Below are 15995 nucleotides of genomic sequence, written 5' to 3'. Positions count from 1 at the left end.
CCCTCACCATCTCCTGGAGTTTGCCAAAGTTCATGTTCATTGCACTGGTGACACCATCCAGCCATCTTATCCTCTGATGCCCTCTTCTCCTTCAGCCTTCAATCTTTTCCCAAATCACTGACTTTTCTAATGAGTTGCCTCTTCACGTCAGATGGCCAAAATACTGGAGCTTCAGCTTGAATATCAGTCCTTGAAGTGAATAAGGAGGGTTGGTCTCCCTTAAGATTGACTGGTTTGATCCCATTGCTGTCCAAGGGACTTTCAGGAGTCTTTTCCAGCACAGCAGTTTGAAGGCATCAATTTTTTGGCATTCTGCCTTCTTTTCAGTCCAGTTCTCACAACTGTACATGACCACTGAGAGGAGGCAATGGTAAACCACCTCAGCATACTTGCCTCATGAACTGTACAAAAGGCCAAAAAGATATGATACCAAAAGATGAGTCGCTCAGGTCTGAAGGTGTCCAACGTGCCACTGGGGAAGAGTGGGGGAGAATTGCTAATAGCCCCAGAATGAATGAAGTGTCTGGGCCAAAGTGGATACGCTGCTCAGCTGTGAGTGTGTCTGTTGATGCAAGTAAAATTCAGTGCTGCAAAGAACAGTATTGCATAGGGACCTGGAATGTTAGGCCCATGGGTCAAAGTAAATTGGATGCGGTCAAGCAGGAGATGGTAAGAATAAACATCAATATCTTAGCAATCAGTGACCAAAATGGATAGGAATAGGCAAACTTAATTCAGATGACCATTATATATATCTGCCACTGTGGGCAAGAATCCCGTAAAAGAAATGGAGTAGCCCTCATAATCAACAAAAGAGTCCAAAATACAGTACTTGGGTGCAACCTCAAAAAATGACAGAATCATCTTGATTTGTTCCCAAGGCAACTCAGTCAGCATTATAGTAATTGAAGTCTATACCCCTACCATGGATACAGAAGAAGCTGAAGTTGACCATTTCTATGAAGACCTAGAAGACTTCCTAGAACTAATACTTAAAAAGATATTCTACTCATCATCAGGGATTGGAATGCAAAAGTAGGAAGTCAAGAGACACCTGGAGTAATAACAGGTAAGTTTGGCCTTTGAGAACAAAATGAAGCAGGACAAAGCCTAACTGAATTCTGCCAAGAAAATGCACTAGTCATAGCAAATACCCTTTTTCAACAACACAAGAGATGACTTTACACATGGACATCAGTTCAGTTCAGTTGCTCAGTTGTGTCTGACTCTTTGCGACCATATGGACTGCAGCATGTCAGGCCTCCCTGTCTATCACCAAATCCCAGAGTTTACTCAAGCTCATGTCCGATGAGTTGGTGATGCCATCCAAACATCTCATCCTCTGTCATCCTTTTCTCCTCCTGCCTTCAATCTTTCCCACCATTAGGGTCTTTTCCAATGAGTCAGTTATTTGCATCAGGTAGCCAAAGTATTGGAGTTTCAGTTTCAGCATCAGTCCTTCCAATGAATATTCAGGACTGATTGCCTTTAGGATGGACTGGCTGGAGCTCTCTGCAGTCCAAGGGGCTCTCAAGAGTCTTCTCCAACAACACAGTTCAAAAGTATCAATTCTTTGGGGCTCAGCTTTCTTTATAGTCCAACTCGCACATCCATACATGACTACTAGAAAAACCATAGCTTTGACTAGATGGACCTTTTTTGGCCAAGTAATCTCTCTGTTTTTTAATATACTGTCTATGTTAGTCATAGCTTTTCTCCCAAGGAACAAGCGTCTTTTAATTTCATGGCTGTAGTCACCATCTGCAGTGATTTTGGAGTCCCGAAATATAAAGTCTGTCCTTGTTTCCACTGTTTCCCCATCTACTTGCCATGAAGTGATGGGACCAGATGCCATGATCTTAGTTTTCTGAATGCTGAGTTTTAAGTCTGCTTTTTCATTCTCCTCTTTCACTTTCATCAAAGGGCTCTTTAGTTCTTCTTTGTTTTCTGCCATAAGGGTGGTGTCATGTGCGTATCTGAGGTTATTGATATTTCTCCCAGCAATCTTGATTCCAGCATGTGCTTCATCCAGCCCAGTGTTGCTCATGATGTATTCTGTTGCTGCTGCTGCTAAGTCACTTCAGCTGTGTCCAACTCTGTGCGAGCCCATAGATGGCAGCCCACCAGGCTCCCCCATCCCTGGGATTCTCCAGGCAAGAACACTAGAGTGGGTTGGCATTTCCTTCTCCAATGCATGAAAGTGAAAAGTGAAAGTGAAGTCACTCAGTCGTGTCTGACTCCTAGCAACCCCATGGACTGCAGCTCACCAGGCTCCTCCATGCATGGGATTTTTCCAGGCAAGAGTACTTGAGTTGATGGCCATTTCCTTCTCCAATGATGTACTCTGTATATAAGTTAAACAAGCAGGGTGACAATATACAGCCTTGATGTAATCCTTTCCCTATTTAGAACCAGTCTGTTGTTCCATGTCCAGTTCTAACTGTTGCTTCCTGTCATGCATACAGATTTCTCCAGAGGCAGGTCAGATGGTGTGGTATTCCCATCTCTTGTAGAATTTTCCACAGTTTGTTGTGATCCACACAGTCAAAGGCTTTGGCATAGCCAATAAAGCAGAAGCAGATGCTTTTCTGGAATTCTCTTGCTTTTTCCATGATCTAACAGATGTTGCCAATTTGATCTCTGGTTCCTCTGCCTTTTATAAATTCAGCTTGGACATATGGAAGTTCATGGTTCAAATACTGTTGCAGCCTGGCTTGGAGAATTTTGAGCATTACTTTACTAGCATGTGAGGTGAGTGCAATGGGCAGTAGTTTGAGCATTCTTTGGCATTGCCTTTCTTCGGGATTGGAATGAAAACTGACCTTTTCCAGTTGTGGCCACCAAATGGTAAATACTGAAATCAGATTGATTACATTCTTTGTAGCCAAAGATGGAGAGGCTATAGACAGCCAGCAAAAACAAGACCTGGAACTGACTGGCTCAGATCATCAGCTTCTAATAGCAAATTCAGGCTTAAGCTAAAGAAAACTGGGAAAAACACTAGGCCAGCCAGGTATGACATAAATCAAATCCTGTATGAATTCACAGTAGAGGTAACAAATAGATTCAAGGGACTAAATATAGTTAAACAGTGTGTCTGAAGAACTATGGACAGAGGTCTGTTGTTGTTCAGTCACTCAGTCATGTCCGACTTTGGGATCCCATGGACTACAGAATGCCAGGCCTCTCTGTCCATCACCAACTCCCAGAGTTTACTCAGTCTCATGTCCATTGAGTTGGTGATGCCATCCAACCATCTCATCCTCTGTTGTCCCCTTCTCCTCCTGCCTTCAATTTTTCCCAGCATCAGGGTCTTTTCCAATGAGTCAGTTCTTCACATCAGGTGGCCAAAGTATTGGAGCTTCAGCTTCAGCGTCAGTCCTTCCAATGAGTATTCAGGAATGAGTTTCTTTAGGATTGACTGGTTTGATCTTGCAGCCCAAGAGACTCTCTAGAGTCTGTAATATTGTACAAGTAAGGTTAAACATACAAAAATAGTAGTACAAACATAAACAAAACAGTGAATTCACAATTTAAAAATTCCTACAGTTAAAAATCCAGAAATTAAAAAAGGATGGGGAATACATGTAAATCCATGGCTAATTCATTTCAATGTATGACAAAAACCACTGCAATGTTGTAAAGTAATTAGCCTCCAACTAATAAAAATAAATGGGAAAAAAAAAGGCATCTAGAATCAGAATGTAAAAAAAAGTTCATAAAAATGTTCATAAAAAATTATATAACATTTTGGGAAAATATGAAAGCAAAAAACAAAAGAGAACCTGACAAGAGGACTAAGAAACATTTAGGTGTAATTTATTATTTAAAGAAATATTTAAATTGGCAAAAATTCTTGGTTTAAAAAGGTCAATTAAACAACTAAAAAAACAAGAGTAAAAACAAAAACATGAAGTGTGATATTATAAGGTCACATACAACAAAAATAAGGGTCAATAAAATACACATCAATAAAAAGAGTTTTTTAAAATTCTTGCAGCACACCAATTAAAAATGGGAAAGGAGGGCTCTGAAAATTTTTTATAAAGCACTTGACTGAAAACAATGGCAACTATATCATAGTATAACACATATGACAAAAAGTGAAGAAAACAAGTAGGAAAAGAAAAAGATGAATAACAAAAAAAAAATCATGATCCTGATTTACAGAGCTAAAATAAAAATGTTCAATGAGCCACATTAAAAGAAAAAAAAGAAAATATACAATGATATACCATAGAAAGTCATACACAACCTGGGGATGGCTACATTAGCTAGGTAAGTACTCACAACAAGGTTGTTTCTGAGCCTAAGGCAAAGATAAGTCCTTCATTTGGACCACACAGAGACAGAAAGGAAATGGAGCCTATCCAATGCCCAAAGTTGTAAGGCGAGACACCTAAAACAGTTGAGTAAACTGATGTGGGGCCTCGCACTTTTGAAGTCCAGTCCCATCAGTGCCCATACTTTAGCAAACCAAGAGCTCTTCTAGGACCATGGTGACATCCACAGTCACCAAAACTACAGAACCTTGCAAATTCATAAACCAGGAAAATCACTGTCCACACCAGAGACACCATGAGACCCAGGTCCTCAAGGACCAATGTGACACCCACAGCCATTCCACAACATAACCCAGCAAACAGCTGCAAGCTCTGAATCCACCATGACTTCTCTGGCCTGAGGCCTGGTACTCCAGGGATCATAGGTTTGATGCACCAGCCAGTGGCATGACAAAATGACGCTCATGACAGACAGCCTCTCCTTGGAAGCTGACTCCCCTGTTTCCACAGGATCCAGTCTAATAACCTCCAGGAAAGAGCTCCAAACCTAAGAGAAGGCTAGGTGGGCTGGGTATAGAAATGACCCTGTAATGTCCTGAGGAACATCTTTACATCATCAACACAGGGAGAACCTGGCCAGACATGGATAAAACAAACACTAGCCTCATAATTGGCCTCCATGCCAAGATATGATACAATGCCTTGATGCCAACCACTGCTGCCACAAAAATCCACCACAAAGCAGTCAATCAAAGGAGAAGCCACTGGGGGGGATGGGTACATGAACCTGCACCCTCAGTGCTTCCTGAAACTGGCTCAAAATGTACCTGAAGGCAACCCAAAGAGTTCAAGGAACTCTACAGACTTGCCAGTTTATCCACAAAGCATTTCACCCAGGGCTTCATGCACAATTCCTAGTGCATTTCTCACTCTTTGCCATTCTCTGTCCTAGTATCTACCCACCTCAGGTCAAAGTGCCAGACCCTCTCCTCTACACAGAATTTTGATTTCCTCAAAAATTCTGTTAGACATTTTCCAGGCCCAACCTCTCAAGCCCAGTGCCTGCCCCCCCTGACCTCGCCCCACCACACACACACACACACACACACACACACACACACACACACACAAGGGGGATGTGATCTGAGGAGGGGCTGTCAGCTTAGCTCACATCCCATGGATGGTGGTCTGTTGATTTTCTAAGGTCATCAGGAAAAACCTTCTAACATTCATCCCATCTCCTCATAGAACACGACAGAGAAGCCCGGCCTATGCAGGGCTCCTGCTCTGACCCTGTGTGTAAAGACTTAGGTATCCTCCAGGGATAAGGCAATGACCTGGGAGATGCCTGAAGAACTCAATGGCAGGCCAGAGACCCTAAAAGGCTCCCACTTCCTTTACCACCTGCACTCTCATCCATGGAAGCAGAACACAGACCTGGTTAGCCGGATGACCCACTGTCCCTAGCCATCCCCCAGGGATGGGAGTCCCAGACTTTTTCCCCAAAGGCTCCTCTTCCCACAAGAAAGTCATCACCCTCAACTTGCACAAAGTGGCTGCTGATGGCCAAGGGGGCAAATGCAATGTGACAGCCTGTCTACGTTCCCTGTGGGAGCCACATTTAGGACCCCAGTTCTGATGAGGAGACAGTAGAGGCTTTTCATACTCATTTTGCTTAGATTTCCAAGGTATGCCTTTTTTTGGAGTCATCATCAGTTTAAGCATGTGCTCAGACTCTGGACCTATGGCCTCCAGCCTGAGGTGGCCAGGGAACTCAGTCACATCAGCATTCAGGACCCATCGGAGCCCAGTCATGCGGGAGGCAGTGCCGTCAAGCTTCAGGCCATCAGGGCTCACATGTCCCAGGGAAAGCCCAGAATCTGATGGTGCAGCCCCAGCTCACAGAGGTCCAGGCCAAACCAGTAGGTTCCCACGACGAAGTGCCACTTACCACTATGGGCATTCCACCATTACCCCATGGGCTTATGCCAACATGCCTCCAGGGGCTCCCCTGCCTGACCTCACCTAGCCAGATGTCATGGAATATGGGAAGGATACCACACTGATGGTTTTGATCCCTGGGGACTCCATCTGAGTTGAAGCAAGAATTTATATACATACCTGAAGAACATGCATAGGTTCATGAAGAACATGTACAGGAAAAAGGGTCAATGCCACCTGGAATACTGGGCTCTATCTTGCCTTTGTTTTATATCCTGCCCCTTGTCTGTGTAGGAGGAGTCAAATGTGAATGCACTGGGGCAAGGACACTTTCAGAGTGGGCAACTATCAGGCCAAAGAAAGCCACTGGTCCATCACATCCCTGGTTTTGGGCCCTCCAATTCCATTCCTGAATACTGTGCCTGCTGACACAGCTTAAAGGTGTAAATCTTGAACCTCTTGACATACCCAGGAAAACTGGGCCCACCATGCCAACCTAACAGCCACTGACACTCTGGGGAAACAATCAGTCTTGGCACCTACTTTGCTCACAATGGACCTGCCAACAGGGCAACAAGGAAACTGGGAGCTTACATGAGAAAACGGCACTTGCCTGAAAGTGGGGTCCACAGTGAAAAGTGGCTCCTTGGGCCCCGCAACAGAGTCCCTGAGGCACACCTGAACTGCCTCGGGGGACTCAAGAGTGCACTTAGTCCTGGACTACAGCCAAGGCAGAGGCCCTTAACTTGGAAAACATGCCAAGCTACTCCAAAACCCAAAGTTACAGAGCTAGACACTTTATATCAACTGGGACACTCACCATGAAGCTTTGAAATTTCTTTAGCCAGGAATATCACAGACATAACCCAGAGACATACTGAGACCCGGGTCCTCCAGGAACAATGTGACACCCATAGCCATGCCATGAGAAAACCCAACAAACAGTTGTGACCACAATCCTCACTGATTCTCTGGACTGAGGCCAGGCATGCCAGAGACCATGAGCTCACTGTACCAGCTGGTGGCATGTCAAGATGACCCATCCCCCAGACAGCCTCTCCTGACCCTAAACCTGCAATCTCTCCTTAGCAGCCAACTCCCCTGTTCCTACAAGGTCCCACCCAATGACCTCTGGGAAGAACTCCAACCTTTAGGGAAGGCTAGGAGGGCTGGGTAGAAAAAAATTTAGGATGGCCTAAGGAACAACTTCACAAGGTCAACACAGAGAAAATGTAGCCAGATGGGGACCTCATGCCTCATAATCAGCACACAGGTCAAGACATGATACAATACTACAATAACAAACATTCAGCACCATGAAGACACAAAGTGAAGGAAGTTAATCAAAAAGAGGCCAAATAGGGTACAGTCCCTGAATCTGTTTCCCTAGGCCTTCCAGACACTGAGCACAAATGCACTGAAGGCAACCAAAAGAGCTCAGGGAGCCCTCTAGACTCGCTGACACCTCCACTCACCAGTCCAGCCATGGGTTCACTGCTCATTCCACACACATTCACCACCCTCTCACCTTTCAACTGCCCCGAAATACACCTGCCTCAGAGCCAATGTGCCAGACTCTCCCATTAACACAGAATATTTATTGCCTCAAAACATTTTCCAGGCCCACTCTCCCAGCACTCATGTTCACTCACATACGAGTGGGACACAACCCAAAAAGGGGACATAGGCTTGGACAACGTGCTGGGGACAGTGACTGATGTTCTCCAACCATCAGGAGAAACTTACTCTGTATCCTTTCTCTCCAGTAGAACATGACATAGAAGACCAACCTAGGCGAGGACTCCTGTTCTGACTCTGAGTGTAAAGATTATGGTTTCCTCTAAGAGACAAGGCAACAACCGAGTGGAGGCATGAACACAGTGGCAGCCCAGAGGCTCTCAAACAACTCCTGCATCCTCTGCTATCTCACCCTCACCCACAGCAGGAGACCACAGTCCTGACTAGGCTCATAAACCCAGACCAGACATGCTGTCTGCAGCCATCCAAAGAGGATGGGAGCCCCAGGCTCCTCTTCCCATGAGATGGCTGTCACCCTCAACTTACACAGTGAAGCTGCTGAAGCACAAGGAAACAAACGCAACTTGGCATTCTCTCTATTTTCCCTGTGGGAACCACACACTGGAACTTAATTCCAATGAGGAGACCATAGGGACTGCTCACTCATTTTGTTTAGATTTCCAAGGAATGCATTTGAGGCAGTCAATACAATCCTACCATGTACTCAGACACTGGATGTGGAAAGTTGTGGCTTCTACCTTAGGACTGTAGGCGAGCCCAATCTCATCAGCATTTGGGACTGCCCAGAGCCAAGACAAGGGTAGGAATTGTAGTCAAGCCTCAGGCCATGGGACTTGAATGCCGGAGAGTAAGCACAGAAGGTAAGGGTGCAACCCCCGCACCCAGAGGCCTGTAGACAAACCACTAGGTTTTGGGAAAGAACTGCCACTTACAACCATGGGTGTTCTACCTGTATCCCCATGGGCTGCATGTCCACTCAGATATGGAGGATCACTAATTTCACCTGGCCTCACCTCCACAAGCCAAGTGTCACAGAATATGCAAAAGGTTATCTGTGGCAATGGTATTCCAAGTTGGTGACTGAAACTAACTTGAGGCAAGAAAATATCTGCAGGCTTGAAGAATAGCAACAGGCACATAGCAGACAGAGGCAATACTCACAGGAGAGTTGAGATTCATACTGCCATCTATGACTCAACTGCTGCAACTCTGTTTCGTGTGTCAGAAGCCAAAAATGAATGCATTGCTATAGGGAAAAATTCAGTGTCAAGAGGTCAACAGGACAAAGTGCCAATGTTCTGTCAACTCACTGGTCTCAGAGTCCGCAAATCCACTCTTCTTACCATCACTGACAGCACAATGTAAAGATAATCTCTAAGAATCCCTAACTCACCCTTGGGGGAAGGAGGCCACCTTGTCTGAATTACCACTGTTCCTCCAGGAAAACAAACACACTCTTGGCACCTACTCTGCTCACAACTGTCTCACCACCATGGGGAAGGAACAAAGGTATTTGAGAGCTTGCACAAGAATAAGGCCCTCCTTTGACAGGGAGATTATCCATGAAACTATTTCTTGGGCTGTGCAACAAAGGGGCTCCATAGTACAGCTGTGAACAATCTGGGTGGCACATGAGTGTACTTGCTTCCTGGACTACAGCTGTGCTACAAGCATTTAGCTTGAAATATACAAAAAGCTATAGGCCATTGGGACCATTCTGAAATGCAAAGATGTGGGGCTCCACCCTTTACAGCACTTAAGTTGCTCATCGTGATGTACTGCACTTTTTAAGGTAGTAACATCACTACAGTGGCCCCGGAAACAACACAAGACCCAGGTGATCCACGACCATCCTGACAGCACAAGCCATGCCATGACAGGATCCAGAAACAGCCGTGGCTGCTGAACCCACGATGATGTCTCTGGCTTGCGGATAGGAATGCAAGAGACCACAGTGTTGCTGCACCAGCAGGCCACGAAACAAAAAGACCACTGTGCCAGAAAGCCTCTCCTGTCCCTAAGACAGCACCTGCTTATGTGGGCAACTGACTCCTCTGTTTCTATCGGGTCCAGCCCACTGAATTCCAGGAAAAACTCCTAAACTTGGGAAAGGATAGGTGGGCTGGATATAGGAATGACATGTGGATGTCCCGAGGCACACCTTATGCCATGCACAGAGGGAGAACATGGAAAGATGGACAGAAAACATCCCCTTTGCCTCATAATTGGCCACCAGGACAAGACAGGACATGATACCAACCACTTGCGGATCTGGAGTTCCGCCACAAAGGAAACCGATTATGGGAGAGGAAAACTTGGATGGTCCATAAATCTGCCACTGTTGTCCTTCCTAATACTCATTCCAAATGCACTTAAGGAAACACAAAGAGTCCATGAAACCTGACTGAAAAATTTATCCATCCACCTGCTTACTCACCCATTGGTTCAACCACCATTCCGGGCATATTTCCTGCTGTCCAAGCTTTCCTCACTTCCTGCCAACCACCCGCATCAGGGAAACATGCTGGACCTTCCCATCAACATAGGATTCTGATTTCCTTGGAAAGGCACTAAGGCACCTTCCAGATTCAGCCTCCTAACACCTGTGCACACTCACACACGAAACAAAAGAAATTATACAAGAAGGGTCCATCAGCTTGCCCAAACTCCTGGACACTATGCTCATTTACTTCTTCAAATATCAGGAGAAAACTATGTAGCATCCTATTCCCCAGGAGAACATGAAAGAGAAGTCTGGCTGAGGCCACAACTCCCATTCTGAATCTGAACAAAAACAATTTGTTTTCTCCAGGGGACTAGACAATGGGCAGGCAGAGGCCTGATGAACTCAATATCAGCCCAGAGGCCCACAAATGGCTTTCACTTTCTCTGCCACAGCACTTTCACCCACAGCAAAAGACAATAGCTTTGGCCAGTCTTGTGCAACCAGGGACAACACATGATCTCTAGCTGTCCCCTGAGGATGGGAGATGCAGGCCCTTTTCCCCATGGCTCACCTACACACCACAAGGTTGTCACTCTCAGCTTCCACGCTGTTGCCGCTGATGCCCCAGGGAGCAAAGGCAATATGACCCTGTCCATTCCATCCCTCTGGGAGCCACATGCTAGACCTTAGTTCCAAAGAGAACATGATAAGGATTGATAATTCATTTTGTCAGATTTTCAAGGTTGCCTTTGTGGGAATCATCATCCATCTAAGTGCATGTGCTCAGATGCTGAATGAGCAAAGCCGGGACCTCTACCCCAGGAAAGCCAACAATCTCAATCACTTCAGCAGTTGGAACTGCACAGATCCCAGCCAAGAGGCAGGAACTACAGCCAAGCTGTGGGCCATGGGACCTTGCGTGCACCAGGAAAATACAAAGGTGAAAAAGCAGATACCACACCCAGAGCCCTATGGCCAAACCAGGTTTACGTGAAGAAAGGGCCACTTACAGCCATTGGTGTTCCACCTGGACCACTACAGCCGTGTGTCCAGTGGCCTGTGGTGGCTCGTAGGCCTCAACTTTCCAGGCTGGGAGTCATGGAATATGTAACGCGTCCCCTGGTGCCAATGGTCTTCCATCCTGGGCCACTCAATCTGGCTTGAGGCAAGAAAAAACATGCAAGCATGAGGAAGAGAGACAGGCATACGAGGGAAAGAGGCAAGGCCCCCAGGAGCATTGCCCTCACACTTGCATCTACCATTCAATTGCTGCACCTCAATCTGGTATGTCAGAAGCCAAACACGAATGTGGATTGCTTCAGATTCAAGGGGCCATCAGGACAAAGAGCAACAATCTGTCAACCCCCTGGTCTTGGGCCCTGCAATTCCTCTCCCCATGCCATCCCCACCAACACAGCTTAAGGATGTCCTCCATGAATCCCCAAGATGCCCTCAGGGGAACAGGGGCCCCTTGGTCTAATAGCCACTGCTGTTCCAGAGGAACACACCCACTCTAGGCACCGAGTCTGCTCACAAAGAGCATGCCAGTGGGGAAAGGAAAAAAGTTTCTGAGGGTTTCCTCTGGGAGACACGTGCTGGACCTCAGTTCCGATGAGGAGACGGTAGGGATGGCTCACTCATTTTGTTCAGATTTCCAAGGAATGCATTTGTGGGAGTCATCATCGATCCAAGCACGTGTGCTCAGGAGCGACATGAGCAAAGTCACCACCTCCATCCCAGGAAGGTCAGTGAGCTTAATCATGTCAGCATTCGGGAGTGCACAGATTGCAGTCATGTGGCAGGAACTACAGCCAAGCCTCGGGCCCCGGGACCTTGCATGCCCCAGGGAAACCCCATAAGGTGAGGGCATGGATCCCATGCCCAAATCCTTGGGGCCAAACCACTAGGTTTCCTCAAAGAAGGGCTGCTTACCGCCATGGGTGATCCACCTGTACATCGAAGGGCCAATTTCCAGAAGTCCCTGGGGGCTTGCATGCCTCATCTTGCCAGGACAGTTGTCATGGAATATGTGATGGGTTCTCTGTTGCAAATAGTCTTCCATCCCAGGTCACTCAAGGCCACTGGCTTGGGGTGAGAAAACACACACATGTGTGAGGAAGAGCAACAGCCATACTGGGGAAAGAGGCAAAGCCTCCAGAAGTGCTGCTCTCCTTCTTGCATCTACCATTCAATTGGTGCACCTCAGTCTGGTGTGTCAGCCGTCAAAGATGGTACATGGGTGCACGGATACCTTCAGAGTCAAGGGGCCTGCAGGACAAAGACTGCCAATCTGCCAACTCCCTGGTCTTGGGCCCTGCAATTCCGCTCTTCATGCCGTCCCTGCTGACACAGCTCAAGGATGTCCTCTGTGAAGCCCTGAGACACCCTCAGGGGACTGGGGCCCCTTGGCCTAACAGACACTGCCCTTCTAGGGAATCACACCTGTTCTTGCCACATACTCTGCTCACAATGGACTGCCCAGCACAGGGAAGGATAAAAGGTATCTGAGGGCTTCCACAACAATAAGACCCTTCCCTGACAGGGAACAGATCCACGAAAAATGTCTCTTTCAGTCCTGCAACAAAGGGGCCCTGATGGACATCTACGCTTAGCCCAGCTGACACACGAGCATGCTTTGCTTCCTGGCCAAAAGCCATGCTAGAAGGCCTTCCTTAGGCACCATGAAAAGATGTAGGCCATCGGAGACTTCCTGAAGTGCAAAGATGCTGGGGCTCCACCCTTACAGCAACTGGGTCACTTGCCATGCTACCTTGCTCTCTGTAAGGCAGTAACATAACTGCTGTGAACCCACACACAGCATGACTCAGGTCGTCCACAACCATTCCGACACCACCAGCCAGGTCATGACACAAACCAGTAAAGAGGCGAGATGACTGAACCCACATGACACCTCTGGCCAGAAGCCAGGCATGTAGGAGAGCACAGCCTCGCTGAGCCAGCAGACTGCATGACAAAATGAGCCCCACACCAGACAGATTCCCCTGCCCTTAAAACTGCAGACACTCACAGGAGCATCTGACTCCCATTTCCATGGGGTCCTAGCGCCTGAGTTCAGGGAAGAGCTACTAAACTTGTGCAAGGATAGGTGGGATGGGTACAGAAATGACGCTGGGATGTCCTGAGGCAGAGCATCATTCCATGCACACTGGAGAATGTGGCGCGATGGAGAGAAAATATCCCCTCTGCCTCACACGTGGCCTGCCTGATAGCTCAGCTGGTAAAGAATCTGCCTGCAATTTAGGAGACCGTCCTTTGATTCCTAGGTTGGGAAGATCTGCTGGGGAAGGGAAAAGCTACCCACTACAGTATTCTTGGGCTTCCCAGGAGGCTCAGATGGTAAAGAATCCGCTGGAATATGGGAAACCTGGGTTTGATCCCTGGGTGGGGAAGATCCCCTGGTGAAAGGAAAGGCTACCCAGTCCAGTGTTCTGGCCTGGAGAATTCCTGGAGAATTCCATGCAATGAATAGTTCACACTTGGCCCCGAGGTCAGGACAAGATACAGTGCCATGTTGGAAACCACTACTGGCTCAAAGCCTGTCACAAAGGAAACCAACGATGGGAGAGGCCAACTGTTGGATGGTCCTTGAACCTATGAATCTGCCACTATGATCCTTCCCCACACTCACTCCAACTGTATATGAAGGCAACCCAGACTTTAGGGAACCTGACTGACTGGCTGATCCATCCACACATCCATCCACCCATGGGTTCTTCCACCATTCGAGGTGCATTTCAAGATCTCCAAACCTTGCTCTCCCCCAGCATCCACCCACTTCAGGGCAATGTGCTAGTCCTCCTGTTGACACAGGATTTTTATCCACGGTATACCCTAGTGCAATTTCCAGGCTCAGTCTCCCAACACCAGTGCCCATGCACACCAACCAAAGAAACGATCAGATGAGGGGCCCTCAGCTTGGCCCACCTTCTGGACACTCTGCCCATTGATCTCCTCTCACTATCAGGAGAAAACTACGCAGCAATCCATCCCCAGAAAAACGTGACACAGAAGCCTGGCCGAGGCCACGACTCCTGTTCTGACCCTGAGTGAAAACGCTGTGCTATCTGCCAGCGACCAGGCAGTGGGTGCACGGAGGCCCGACAAACTCAGTGGCAGCCCAGATGCTCTCAAATGGCTTCTGCTTCCTCTGCTACCCTCACTCTCATCCACACCAGGAGACAAAAGGCCTGGATAGCTCGTGCACACAGAGACAATTTGTGGCCTCCAGTCATAACCCAAGCATGGGAGATGCAGCCCCTTTCCCTGTGGCTCACCTCCACGTCACAAGGCCATCACCCTCAGTTTGCACACTGTGGCTGCTCACGCCCCAGGGAGCAAATGAATGTGACCCTGACTCTTCGATTCCTCTGGGAGCCACGTGCTGGACCTCAGTGCCGATGAGGAGACGGTAGGGATGGCTCACTCATTTTGTTCAGATTTCCAAGGAATGCATTTGTGGGAGTCATCATCGATCCAAGCACGTGTGCTCAGGAGTGGCATGAGCAAAGTCGCCACCTCCATCCCAGGAAGGTCAGTGAGCTCAATCATGTCAGCATTTGGGAGTGCACAGATTGCAGCCATTTGGCAGGAACTACAGCCAAGCCTTGGGCCCTGGGACCTTGCATGCCCCAGGGAAACCCTAGAAGGTGAGGGTGTGAATACCATGCCCAGATCCCTGGGGCCAAACCACTAGGTTTCCTCAAAGAAAGGCTGCTTACCACCATGGTTGTTCCATCTGTACATTCAAGGGCCACTTGTCCAGTTGGAATCTGGGGATTCGTGAGACTCATCTCGAGGGGCTGGGTGTCATGGAATACAGAACAGGTAACCTGTTGCCAACAGTCTTCCATCTTGGGCCACTCAACCTGGCTTGGGGCGAGAAAACACATGCATGCATGAGGAAGAGCACCAGGTGTACGGGAGAAAGAGGCAAGGCCTCCGGGAGCATTGCCAATCATTCTGGCATCTACCATTCAATTGCTGCAATAAGGTGTGCTGTGTAGGCAGCCAAAGAGGGATGTGTTGGTGCGTGGATACATTTAGAGACAAGGGGCCATCAGGACAAAGAGTGCCAATCTGCCAACTGCCTGGTCTCAGGCCTGCAATTCCACTCCACGTGTCATCGCCGCCAACACAATTTAAGGATGTCCCCCAAGAACCCCGAGACCCCCCTCAGGTGAATGTAGTCCCATTCGCCTAACAGCCATTGACATTTCAGGGAAACACACCCACTTTTGGCACCTATTCTGCTCACAATGGACTCACCAGCATGGGAAAGAATAAAAGGTACCTGAGGGCCTCCATGACATTAAACCCCTTCTCTGATATGGAGCATATCCACAAAAAATGGCTCTTTCAGCCCCATGACAAAAGGGTCCCAGTGGACTCAGCCCAGTTGACACATGAGCATGCTTGCTTCCTGGTCAACAGCCATGCTAGAAGCCCTTCCTTGACCAACACAAAGAGCTACAGGCCATTGGAGCCATTCCAAAGCACAAAGATACTGGGGCTCCATCCTTCAGAGCAACTGGGTCACTTGTCATGCCACTTTGTTCTTTTTGAACCAGTAACATCACTGCCATGAGCCCAGACACAATACGAAACTCAGGTCATCCACGACCATCCTGAAACACCAGTCATGACACCACAGAACCCAGCAAAGAGGCACAACGATTGAACCCACATGACGCCTCTGGCCACAGGATGGCAGAAGAGCACAGCCTTGCTGCTAAGCACCACGCCAGAGAGCTCCTTCTGCCCTTAAA

General features: G+C 47.9%; 1 protein-coding gene and 5 non-coding genes across 55 annotated transcripts in view; all 6 read right to left on the bottom strand.

The window, feature by feature from the left end:
- LOC110123122 (uncharacterized) overlaps positions 1 to 15995 on the bottom strand; it is a 265818-nt gene that overhangs the window by 234096 nt on the left and 15727 nt on the right. For 45 of the 50 annotated variants that reach the window (XR_011491864.1, XR_011491870.1, XR_011491863.1 and 42 more), the window contains 3 exons: positions 14949 to 15099; positions 12142 to 12294; positions 11220 to 11364 (listed from right to left, as the gene is read on the bottom strand). The gene's annotated coding sequence lies outside the window, so the exon portion shown is untranslated. Of the gene's footprint in view, positions 1 to 7; positions 3459 to 11219; positions 11369 to 12141; positions 12295 to 14948; positions 15100 to 15995 lie in introns of all 50 variants that reach the window. The other 5 variants (XM_070478088.1, XM_070478089.1, XM_070478079.1 and 2 more) reach the window with 4 other exon arrangements.
- Positions 5908 to 6002, bottom strand: LOC139038809 (small nucleolar RNA SNORD116). Its single transcript, XR_011491952.1, has one exon. It is a non-coding gene; the product is annotated as a small nucleolar RNA SNORD116 (small nucleolar RNA).
- Positions 8366 to 8456, bottom strand: LOC139038807 (small nucleolar RNA SNORD116). Its single transcript, XR_011491950.1, has one exon. It is a non-coding gene; the product is annotated as a small nucleolar RNA SNORD116 (small nucleolar RNA).
- Positions 10891 to 10980, bottom strand: LOC139038810 (small nucleolar RNA SNORD116). Its single transcript, XR_011491953.1, has one exon. It is a non-coding gene; the product is annotated as a small nucleolar RNA SNORD116 (small nucleolar RNA).
- LOC139038801 (small nucleolar RNA SNORD116) lies at positions 11807 to 11898 on the bottom strand. Its single transcript, XR_011491944.1, has one exon. It is a non-coding gene; the product is annotated as a small nucleolar RNA SNORD116 (small nucleolar RNA).
- LOC139038802 (small nucleolar RNA SNORD116) lies at positions 14614 to 14705 on the bottom strand. Its single transcript, XR_011491945.1, has one exon. It is a non-coding gene; the product is annotated as a small nucleolar RNA SNORD116 (small nucleolar RNA).

Source organism: Odocoileus virginianus, chromosome 16 (genome assembly GCF_023699985.2).
Source record: "Odocoileus virginianus isolate 20LAN1187 ecotype Illinois chromosome 16, Ovbor_1.2, whole genome shotgun sequence".
Taxonomy (NCBI): Eukaryota; Metazoa; Chordata; class Mammalia; order Artiodactyla; family Cervidae; genus Odocoileus; species Odocoileus virginianus.
Note: the sequence above shows the minus strand (reverse complement) of the source record. Positions and strands in the feature narration are given on the sequence as shown.